Below are 11,613 nucleotides of genomic sequence, written 5' to 3' on the forward strand. Positions count from 1 at the left end.
GAATGCTTGTAATTTTTGCACACTGATTTTGTATCCTGAGACTTTGCTGAAGTTGCTTATCAGCTTAAGGAGTTTTTGGATGGAGACAATGGAGTTTTCTAAATATACAATCATGTCATCTGCAAATAGAGACAATTTGACTTCCTCTCTTCCTATTTGAATACCCTTTCTTTCTTTCTCTTCCCTGATTGCCCTGGCCAGTACTTCCAGTACTATGTTGAATAGGAGTGGTGAGAGAGGGCATCCTTGTCTTGTGTTGGTTTTCAAAGGGAATGCTTCCGGCTTTTTCCCATTCTGTATGATAGTGACTGGGTTTATCATAAATAGCTCTTGTTATTTTGAGATATGTTCCATCAATACCTAGTTTGTTGAATTTTTTTAGCATGAAGGGCTGTTAAGTTTTATCAAAGGCCTTTTCTGCATCTATAGAGATAATCAAATGACATATTTTAAATTTCTGTCAATATAGATAAGTTTGCATCATTAGAATTTTATATAAATTAAATCATGTGGGATGTGTGATTCCTTTTACCACTTTTTGCCCAATTTCTTTAACTGAGAACAATGATTTTGAGATTCATTCACATTGTTGTGCATATCAATAGTTACTATATTTTTAATTGCTAAATAGTATTGCATTGCATGGATATACCATAGTTTGTTTATACATTTGCCTGTTGATAGACAGTTGTATTGTTTCTAGTTTTGGGCTGCTGAAAATAGAGCTGCCATGAACGTTTGTGTACATGTCTTTGTGTGGACCTGTGTTTTTGTTTCACTAGGGTAAATACCTTAGTAGGCAGATATTTAACATTTTACAAAATTGACAAATCATTTTCCAAAGTAGTTGTACAATTTTACTTTCTCATCAGCAATGTATGAGAGTTCCAGTTTTTTCACAACCTCACTAACACTTGGTGTGGTCCAGCTTCTTAATTTTAGTCAATATAATGGGTGTTCAGTGCTATTTTAATGTGATTTTAATTTGGTTTTCTCTGCTTACTAGTGATGTTAAGTTTCTTTTCTGGTGCTTATTGGCCATTTGCAAACTTTCTTCTATTAAATACCTGTTCAAATTATTTGCCCAGTTGTTTGGTAGATTTCTGGTATTTTCCTCACAAAGAATCACATAATCTCCAAATAGGTAAAATTTCATGTCCTCCTTTCACATCTTTATTTCTTTTTCTTGGCTAATTGCAATGACTAGCGCCTCCAGCACAATGTGGAATAGAAGTAATGAAAGCAGGTATCCTTGTCTTGTTCTCAGTCTCATGTGGGAAATAATTTGTCTTTCACTAGTAAGTATGACATTGGATGCAGATTTTTTTGTTGAGGTCCTTTAGAAAATTGAAAATTCCCTATAATCCAAGTTTACTGAGAGTTTTTTTTTTTTCATATTATGAATAGGTGTTGAATTTTGTCAAATGCTTTTTATGCATCTATTTAGTAAGAAATTTTTCCTCATCTAAAGAGAGGTCTGGCTATTGTTCTGGCCTCCGCAAGGTTACCTCTAAAAGCATGGAGTTTTCTAAGTTATAGAAGTGTCTTACTTTGTTATTGATGGTGGGCTCCTTGGGCCATATGTGATAGTTTTTGCTAACAAGGTGACTTAGGGTGAGGGCTGACATCTTCAGAAAGACCAGCCACGTGATTAAGAAGATCAAGGCTTCAAGCTATGTTTTATCAGCCTAATCTGAGAACCAAGGGGACATGGAGATTGTGTTCAACCACATGGGCAATGATTCATTCAATCATATCTATGTAATAAAACCCCAGTGAAAACTCTGGGCACCAAAGTTCAGGTGAGTTTCCTGCGTTGGTAATACTCCAAGTGTATTGCTACATATGGATGCTGAGAGTAACGTGTCCCTGAGGATGATGAAAGTTTTACATCTGGACCTCTTTGAGACTTTGTCCCATGTGTTTCTTCCTTTGGCAGGTTCTAATATGTATCCTTTCACTGTAATGAAGGTTTGTAATGGCATGGTGCTCTATTGAGTTCTGTGAGTCATTATAGTGAATTATAGAACCAGAGGGAGTCTGTGGGGACTCCACATTTGTAGCCAGATGGTCAAAAGTGAGAGCAGCCCTGAGGACCCCTAAACTTGTTGCTGGGGCCTGAAGTGAGGGCAGTTTTTCAGGGAGTGTTCTCTCAGGCTTTGCAGTTTGCAAAATTCACTGCAGTTCATGTTAGAAGTCTTGAGCAGACATGGCGTTTCAGAGTATCGCACCCTTAACCTTGTGTCTGTCTAATTCTAGATAGCATCTATTAAAATGATCATGTGTTTTTTCTTCTTTATGCCATAAATTTAATTCATTATATCCACTGAATTTTGATCCTTAAACCAACTTTGTACTCTGAGAATAAAACTTCATAATGATTTATTATTGTTTTCATACAGGGTTGAATTTAACTAATATTTTGTTAAGGGCATTTGCATCTATATTCATGAGAGGTATTTGTAATGTCTTGGTGTGACATTGGTGTTAGGATTACAGTAGCCTCATATAATTTTGTTGGGGAGGTGTCCCTGTTCTGCTGGGCAGTGGATCCCAATATCTGAAAGATTTTATGTAAGACTGGTGTTACATCTTTCTTGAATGTTCAGTAGAATTCACCAGTAAAATCATCTGTTCTTCCAGTTTTTTTTTTTTTTTTTTTTTTGGTGAGGAATGTTTTTGATACCAAATTTAATTTCTCTAATAATTACATTCAGATTTTCTGCTTCTTCATGGATCAATTTTGTGAGTAGTATGTTTTAGAAAATAATTGTCTTTTTCAGGTAAATTGTCAAATTTTTTGATTTGTTGATGGGGTTACTTTTTAAACGTGTAGGATCTGCCATGATAAAATACTTTTCATTCTTGGTGTTTGTGTTCTCCCTCTAATTTTTGTTTATTAATCTAGCTAGGGGGTTGTCAATTTTGTTTTTCCTCTCAAAATACCAGCTTTGGGCTTCGTTAGTTTTTTTCTATTGTCTGTGTTTTTTATTTTATTGATTTCTATTATTTATTCTTTCCTTCCTTTTACTTACCTTCAATTTACCTACTCTACATTTTCCAGCTATTTAAGGTGGATACTTAGCTGATTGACTTTTTATATTTCTTTTTTTCTAATATAAGCATTTAAAGTCATAAGTTTATCTCTAAGCGCTGCTTTAGCTAACCTCACTAATTTTGATGTTTTATTATCATTAAAGTTCTAGATGTTTTCTCATTTCGCTAGTGATTTCATTATTTATTAGTTATGCAGAAGTATGCTATTTAATTTCCAGATATATAGGATTTTCCTATACATCACAGTAATATTGATTTCTAATTTAATTCCATTTTAATCATAGAATATTCCGTGCGATTTTGATCCTTTTAAATTTATTGAGAATTGTTTTATGCCTTAATATGATCTGACCTGATAAATAAACCAGCTACAGTTGAAAAGAATGTGCATGGCCGGGCGCGGTGGCTCACGCCTGTAATCCCAGCACTTTGGGAGGCCGAGGCGGGCGGATCACAAGGTCAGGAGATTGAGACCATCCTGGCTAACACAGTGAAACCCCGTCTCTACTAAAAATACAAAAAAAGAAAAAAAAAAAAAATTAGCCGGGCACGGTGGCGGGCGCCTGTAGTCCCAGCTACTCAAGAGGCTGAGGCAGGAGAATGGCGTGAACCTGGGAGGCGGAGCTTGCAGTGAGCCGAGATCGCGCCACTGCACTCCAGCCTGGGGGACAGAGCGAGACTCCGTCTCAAAAAAAAAAAGGAAAAAAAAAGAAAAGAAAAGAATGTGCATGTTGCAATAATTGGAGTTAGTGTTTTATAATTGTCAGTTATATCATGGTGATTAATTATGCTGGTCACACTTTCTATGTCTTTAATGCTTTTTTTCTAACTAGTTCTTGAATCAATTATGGAGAAATGGATGGCAGAATCAACTATTGTAACTTTGAATGAATTTGTTTGTTTGTTTGTTTATTTATTTATTTATTTATTTATTTATTTATTTTGAGGCAGAGTCTTGCTCTATCACCCAGACTGGAGTGCAGTGGTGTGATCTTGGCTCACTGCAATCTCCGCCTCCCTGGTTCAAGTGATTCTCCTGCCTCAGTCTCCCGAGTAGCCGGGATTATAGGTGCCCACTGTGCCCAATTAATTTTTGGATTTTTAGTAGATATGGGGTTTCGCCATATTGGTCAGGTTGGTTTCAAACTCCTGACCTCGGGTGATTCATCCACCTCGGCCTCCCAAAGTGCTGAGGGTACAGGCATGAGCCACCATGCCTGGCCTATTCTTTTATTTTTAAACTTTTATTTAAGTTTCAAGAATATACATTCAGGTTTGTTATGTAGGAAAATTGCAAGTCACAGAGGTTTGGTGTACAGATTATTTCAAAACCCAGGTAATAAGCATGAGTACTCTACAGTTAGTTTTTCAATCCTTATCCTCCTCCCACACCACATCCTCAAGTAGGCCCCAGAGTCTATTCTTCCCTTCTTTGTTCCCATGGGTACTCAATGTTTAGCTCTCACTTATAAGTGAGAACATGCAGTATTTGGTTTTCTTTTCCTGTGTTTAGTTCACTTAGGATGAGGGCCTCTAACTCCAACCACGCTGCTGCAAAGGACATGATCTCATTCTTTTTTATGGCTGCATAGTATTCCATAGTGCATATGTACCACATTTTCTTTATCCAGTCTACCATTGATGGGAATTTAGATTGATTCCATGTCTTTGCTATTGTGACTAGTGCTGTGATGATGATACATATGCATGTGTCTTTATGATAGAATGATTTATATTCCTTTGGATATATACCCAATAATGGGATTACTGTGTCGAATGGTAGTTCTCTTCTCAGTTTTTGGAGAAATAGCCAAACTGCTTTCCACAATGGTTGAACTAATTTACACTTTCACCATAATTGTATGAACATTCCTTTTTCTCTACAACCTCACCAGCATTTATCATTTTTTGACTTTTTAATAATAGCCATTCTGACTAGTGTGAGATGGTGTCTCATTGTGGTTTTGATTTGTATTTCTCTCAGATTGTTGATATTGAGCATATTTTCATATGCTTGTTGGCTGCATGTATGTCTTCTTTTAAAAGTGCCTGTTCATGTACTTTGCCCGCTTTTTAATGGGGTTGTTCATTTTTTGCTTGTTAATTTGTTTACATTCCTTATAAATTCTGGATATTAAACTCTTGTCAGATGCATACTCTGCAGATATTTTCTCCTGTTCTGGAGGTAGTCTGTTTACTGTTTGATAGTTTCTTTTGCTGTGCATCAGCTCTTTAGTTTAATTAGGTCCCATTTGCCGATTTCTGTTTCTGTTGCTATTGCGTTTGGCATCTTTGTCATGAAATCTTTGCCAGGATCTATGTCCAGAACGGTATTTTCTAGGTTATCTTCCAGGGTTTTTATAGTTTTAGTTTTCACATTTAAGTCTAATTCATCTGAGTTGATTTTTGTGTATGGTGTAGGGAAGGGGTCCAGTTTCAATCTTCTGTGTATGGCTAGCCAATTATCCCAGCATCATTTATTGACTAGGTAGTCCTTCCCCCTTGCTTTTTTTTTTTTTTTTTTTTTTCAACTTTGTATAAGTTCAGATGGTTGTAGGTGTGTGGCTTTAATTCTGGACTCTGTATTCTGTTCCACTGGTCTATGTATCTGTTTTTGTACCAGTGCCATGCTGTTTTGGGTACTGTAGTCTTACAGTATAGTTCGAAGTAAGATAAAGTGATGACTTTGGCTTTGTTCTTTTTGCTTAGGATTACATTGGCTACTGAGGCTCTTTTTTGGTTCCATATGAATTTTGAAAGTGTTTTTCTAATTCTGTGAAGAATGTCATTAGTAGTTTGATAGGAATAGCAATGAATTTGTAAATTGCTTTGGGCAGTATGGCCATTTTAGCAATGTTGTCTCCCAATCCATGAGCATGGAGTGGTTTTCCATTTGTTTGTGTCATCTCTTTTCTCTATCAGCAATGTTTTTAAATTCTTGTTGTGAAAATCTTTTACCTCTTTTATTAGCTGTATTCCTAGGTGTTTCATTTTTTTTTTTTTCAGAGATATTGTGACTGGGATAGCATTCTTGATTTGGCTCTCAGCTTGGATGTTATTGATGAACAGGAATGCTACTGATTTTTGTATATTGATTTTGTATCCTGAAACTTTGCTGAAGTTGTTTATCAGACATAGGAGTTTTGGGTCAGAGACTATGATGTTTTCTAAATAGGAAATCATACCATCTGTAAACAGAGATAATCTGAGTTTCTCTTGTCCTATTTGAATGCCTTTTATTTATTTCTCTTGCCTGATTGCTCTGACTAGGACTTCCAGTACTATGTTGCATATGAGTGGAGAGAGTGGGCATCCTTGTCTTGTTCTTATTCTCAAGTGGAATGCTTCCAGCTTTTGCCTGTTGAGTATGATGTTGGTTGTTGGTTTGTTATAGATGGCTGTTGTTATTTTGAGGTATGCTCCTTCAATGCCAGGGTTATTGGATGTTTTAATGAAGGGATGTTGAATTTTATCAAAAGCCTTTTCTGCATCTATTTAGATGATCATATGGCTTTTATTTTTAGTTCTGTTTATGTGATGAATCACCTTGATTGATTTGCATATGTTTAACCAACCTTGCATCCCAGGAATAAAGCCTACTTGATCACTGTGGATTAGCTTTGTGATTTGCTGCTGGATTCAGTTTGCTAGTATTTTGTTGATGATTTTCACATATGTTAGTCAAGGATATTGGCCTAAAGTTTTATTTTTTTGTGTGTGTGTCTCTGCCAGGTTTTGGTATCAGGATGATGCTGGCCTCAATTTCTTCTTGGTTCAATCTTGGGAAGTTGTATGCTACCAGAATGTGTCAGTTTCTTGTAGGTTTTCTTGCTTGTGTGCATAGAGGTGTTTGTAATAGTCTCTAAGGGCTTTTTGTATTTATTTGGGGTCGGTAGTAATGTCCCCTTTGTCATTTCTGATTGAGTTTATTTAGATCTTCTCTCTTTTTAAAAATTGGTTTAGATAGTGACCTCTCAATCTCATTTTTTCAAAGAACCTCTTCCTGGATTCATTAATCTTTTGGATGGGTTTTTGCATGTCAATTTCATTCAGTTCAGCTGATTTCAGTTATTTCTTATCTTTTGCAGGCCTTGAGGTTGATTCATTTTTGTTTTTCTAGTTCCTCTAGGTGTGATGTTAGGTTGTTAATTTGAGATCGTTTGAACTTTTTGATGTGGGCATTTAGCGCTATAAATTTTCCTCTTAATACTGTTTTAGCTTTGTCTCAGAGATTCTGGTTTGTTGCATCTTTATTCTCATTAGTTTCAAAGAATTTCTTAATTACTGCCTTAATTTTATTGTTTACCCAAAAGTCATTCAGGAACAGGTTGTGTAATTTCCATGTAATTGTATGGTTTTGAGTGATCTTAGTATTGATTTCTGTTTTTATCATGCTGTGGTCCAAGAGTGTGGTTGGCATGATGTGTTTGACTTTGCTAAGGATTGTTTTATGGCCAATTACATGGTCGATTTTAGAGTATGTGCCATGTGCAAATGAGAAGAATGAAGATTCTATTATTTTTCAGTGGAGCGTTCTGTAGATGTCTGTAAGGTCCATTTGGTCAAGTGTTCAGATTTTTCTGTATCCCTTAACTTTGAGCCAATGGATGTCATTATAAGTGAGATGGGTCTCTTGAACACGGTATAGAGTTGGGTCTTTCTTCGTTATCCAACTTGCCACTCTGTGCCTTTTAATTGAAGCAATTAGTCAATTTACAGTCAAACTTAATATTGATATGTGTGAATTTGATCCTATAATCATCCTATTAGTTGATTATTTGCAAACTTCATTGTGTAGTTGCTTTATAGCATCAGTGGTCTTTGTACTTAAGTGTGTTTTTGTGGTGGCCATGATGGTCTCTTGTTTCCATATTTAGCACTGCCTTAAGGCTGTCTTGTAAGGCTGGTCTGGTGGTGATGAATTCCCTTAGCATTTGCTTGTCTGAAAGTGATCTTATTTCTCCTTCACTTATAAAGCTTAGTTTTGCTGGATATGAAATTTCACTTAGAATTTCATTCCTTTAAGAATGTTGAATATACATCCCCATCTCTTCTGGCTTGTAGGGTTTCTGCTGAAAGGTCTGCCATTAGCTTGATGGGGTTCCCTGTGTTGGTGACCTGCCCCTTCTCTCTAGCTGCCTTTAATATTTTTTCTTTCATTTTGATCTTGAAGAATCTGATGACCATGTGTCTTGGGGATGGTCATCTTGTATAGTATCTCACAGGGTTCTCAGCATTTCTTGAATTTGAATGTTGGCCTCTCCAGTGACGTTGGGGAAATCTTCATAGATGAGATCCTCGAATATGTTTTCCAAGTTGCTTGCTTTCTTCCTCTATTTCAGGGACACCAGTGGGTCATAGAATTGGTCTCCTTACATAATCCCATATTTCTCAGAGGTTTTGTTTATTCTTTTTAATTATTTTTCTTTATATTTGAAGAACCAGTTTTTGGGCTCAGAGATTCTTTCCTCAGCTTGGTTTATTCTGCTGTTAATACTTGCAATTGTATTATAAATGCCTGTAGTGAATTTTTCAGCTCTATCTTATCAGTTTGGTTCTTTCTTAAAACAGCAATTTTGTCTTTTACCTCCTTTATCACTTTATTGTATTCCTTAGATTCTTTGGATTGGGTTTAGACTTTCTCCTGAGTATCGATGATCTTTGTTCCTGTCCATATTCTGAATTCTATGTCTGTTATTTCAGTCTGGCTAAGAACCATTGTTGGGGAGCTAGTGGGGAGGTAACCATTATTTCATTTGGAGGTAAGAAGAAACTGACTTTTTGAGTTGCCAGAATTCTTGGTTCTTTCTCATCTGTGTTAAGGTTCCTTTAATCTTAAAAGTTACTTGTTGTTTGGATGGAATATTTTGCTTTTTATCTTCTTTGATGCCCTTGGGAGTTTGATTGTGGTGTAAGGTGGGTTCAGTCAACTGGCTTCATTTCTGGAAGATTTCAGGGGGCCAAGTCTCAGCTCAGCACTGCCTTGCTGCATGCTCTTACTCTGCGGCACTGGTACCAGGCCCCCTGCTTTTTTCTCTGGCCCCTCAAGATTAGAAACCTGCTGTACCAGGGACCGAGGTGTTCCTGGTCCACTGACAACAACAATTTGATGAGGGGTGCTAGCCAAAGTGCTTCGCTGGGGTGGTGGCAGTGAGATCCATGTCAGTAGCTGCCACGGCATGGTGAGATGCATGTGTGTCAGCTGGGGAAGGATGGGGAGTGCCAGCAACTGTGCATACACTTGCACATGCAGCAGTGGTGCAGTGGGTTGCCTCTGTATCAGCGGGGGTGAGGTGCCAATGGGGGTGGGGTGGCAGGGTATGCTTGTGCCAGCAGTAGGGAGGGTGGCAGGGTACACACACATAGCATGCACCCGTGGGAGAGGGGAGGCAAAGTTTGCCAGTGTGCTCATGCCAGCAAAGTAGTGGGGGGCAGTCGTGCATGTTGACAGGGTTGGAGGCTGTAGTGGGGAGAGGCTGCAGGTAGGTTGGTGCATGTTGGCAGGGGATGATTTTCTGGAACTCTCCAACAGTTAGGAGTAGTCTGCTGGTGAAGGAGCTATAATGAGGGCTCCTGGACATACCCTGGCTGGGCATCTGAGGCTGCACTGCAAGTGGGCATGGCCAGGCAGGGGCCCCAGGAAAGGCCAACAGACAGAGGGATGCTCAGATTGAACTGGTCCTGTCCCATAGGCAAGATTGCCCTGCTTTGTCTGTCCAGGTCCAATGGTCACCCAAAGGGTAAAACCACCTAGAGAAGCATAGCAAACCTTGAGGGATAGGCATCCCTGGCTGTGCTCCAGTGTAGAATTTCCCACACCGAACCCTCTGGGCTCCTCACAGGCTGGATTCCTGCTCCTACCACTTCTTTGAGCAGCTCTCCCTGCCAGCTCAAGGGTCTGTGGGGGTTGTGGGGTCTCCTGCAGCTAGGATTCCAGAGGTCTGTGATGAAAGCAAGCCACTCCTTGCCTGTTCAACTCATCCCTTCCCCAGAAGTCACTGGGAGCCAGGGGCAAGTCCTGGTGCTCAGCAGCCCTGTGCAGAGCTCCCAGCTTTTCTTCCTCTTCAGCCCAGTGTCTGTTTCCTTCCTCTGTTCACCCTCAATACCTTCCCTCCAAAGATCTGCTCTGAGTGTACTAGTCTTCCCACTGTCCTAGTCTCTTGGTGGGAGATGTTCCTCCTGACTGTTTCTAGTTGGCCATCTTGGCTCTAATCCTTCACTTAGTATTTACAATCTTTTTCACTCACATTTCATCATCTCTCATATTATTTCTGTAGCCAGACCATACTATCTCTTACACTTGATACTGCTGTCTCCCCTAGTTATGTTTCTCTACCAGTTCTTTCAGCCTCATTCTATTTCTTCCTTTAATTCTGCCAATTTTTGCCTTATGTTATTTTGAGATTCTGTTATTAGGTAAATTCACATCAATAATGTTGATGTCTTTATCCATTACTCCTGATAAAGTGTAACTTCTATTGTTATGAAATGTTTATATACCTGGAAGCACCCTTTGTCTTGAAGTCTATCATACATTAAAATAGCCATTTTAATTTTCTTATGCTAACTGTGTTTTTAGTATTCTTTACAAAATCGATTTGTGCTCTACTAATAAGATATAAAGACTGAGTCTTGTAAGCAACAGATGCTAAGGCCTTGACTTTTAAATCCACTTTATCAGTCCCTCTCTATTATTTTGGGGCATTTAGATCACTAACATTGAATGTAATAATTGATATGCTTTGAATCAAGCATACTATTTTATTGTTTGTGTTCCTTTTGTTCCCTCAGTTTTTTGTTCCTCTAAGGCTCCTCCTGTGCTGCTTTTCCTGTAGTATCTTAATAATTTTTAGTATTACATTTTAAATTCATATAGGACTCTTGGTTTATATCTTTGCATTTGTTTTTATTAGATTTTCTAGGGTTAGGTTGTAAACTGCAGGTGGTTCAAATCTCAGCTCAGTTTTTCACACTGTTGCTATAGGGGTTTGGATCTGTCCCATGCATGGATAGCTGAAGATACAAAGACACACGTGAGTGCATGCGCAGTGTTATGGGCCCTTTACTCTGGCTATCAATTTTGGAATTTCTCTCCCTGTTATCTGGCCTTCAAAGTCCCCTTTTCCTGGTTCTTGTGGCCCAAAGGTAGAGTTTCTCTCAGGGTGTTAGCCACTAAGGCTGCTGCCACCATTTTCACTGTGCTTCTCTGCAACATGAGCCCTCTCCCCAGCACGACATTTTGAGAGATAAACAAGAACGGGAAACTCACTCACCATGGATGCTGCCACCATTTTTGATTCCTCCCCACAATTCACTTATTTTTGTTTACTTTTTCAACTCTCCAGTAGTTACTTGTTTATATTTTGTCCAGAATTTTTAGTTGTAATCATCAGAAGGGATGGATGGTTGTGGTCTTTTGCCACCATAATGGAACTGAAACTTCTCAGTTATATCATAGAGAGGCCTTTATAAGAAGACTGCATCACAGGCACTCTCAGGTATCCCAAACCAATAAATCATTAAATATTTTAATAATGGCTTTATTAAGACAATTTC

Source organism: Rhinopithecus roxellana, chromosome 9, assembly GCF_007565055.1.
Source record: "Rhinopithecus roxellana isolate Shanxi Qingling chromosome 9, ASM756505v1, whole genome shotgun sequence".
In the NCBI taxonomy this organism is placed as follows: Eukaryota; Metazoa; Chordata; class Mammalia; order Primates; family Cercopithecidae; genus Rhinopithecus; species Rhinopithecus roxellana.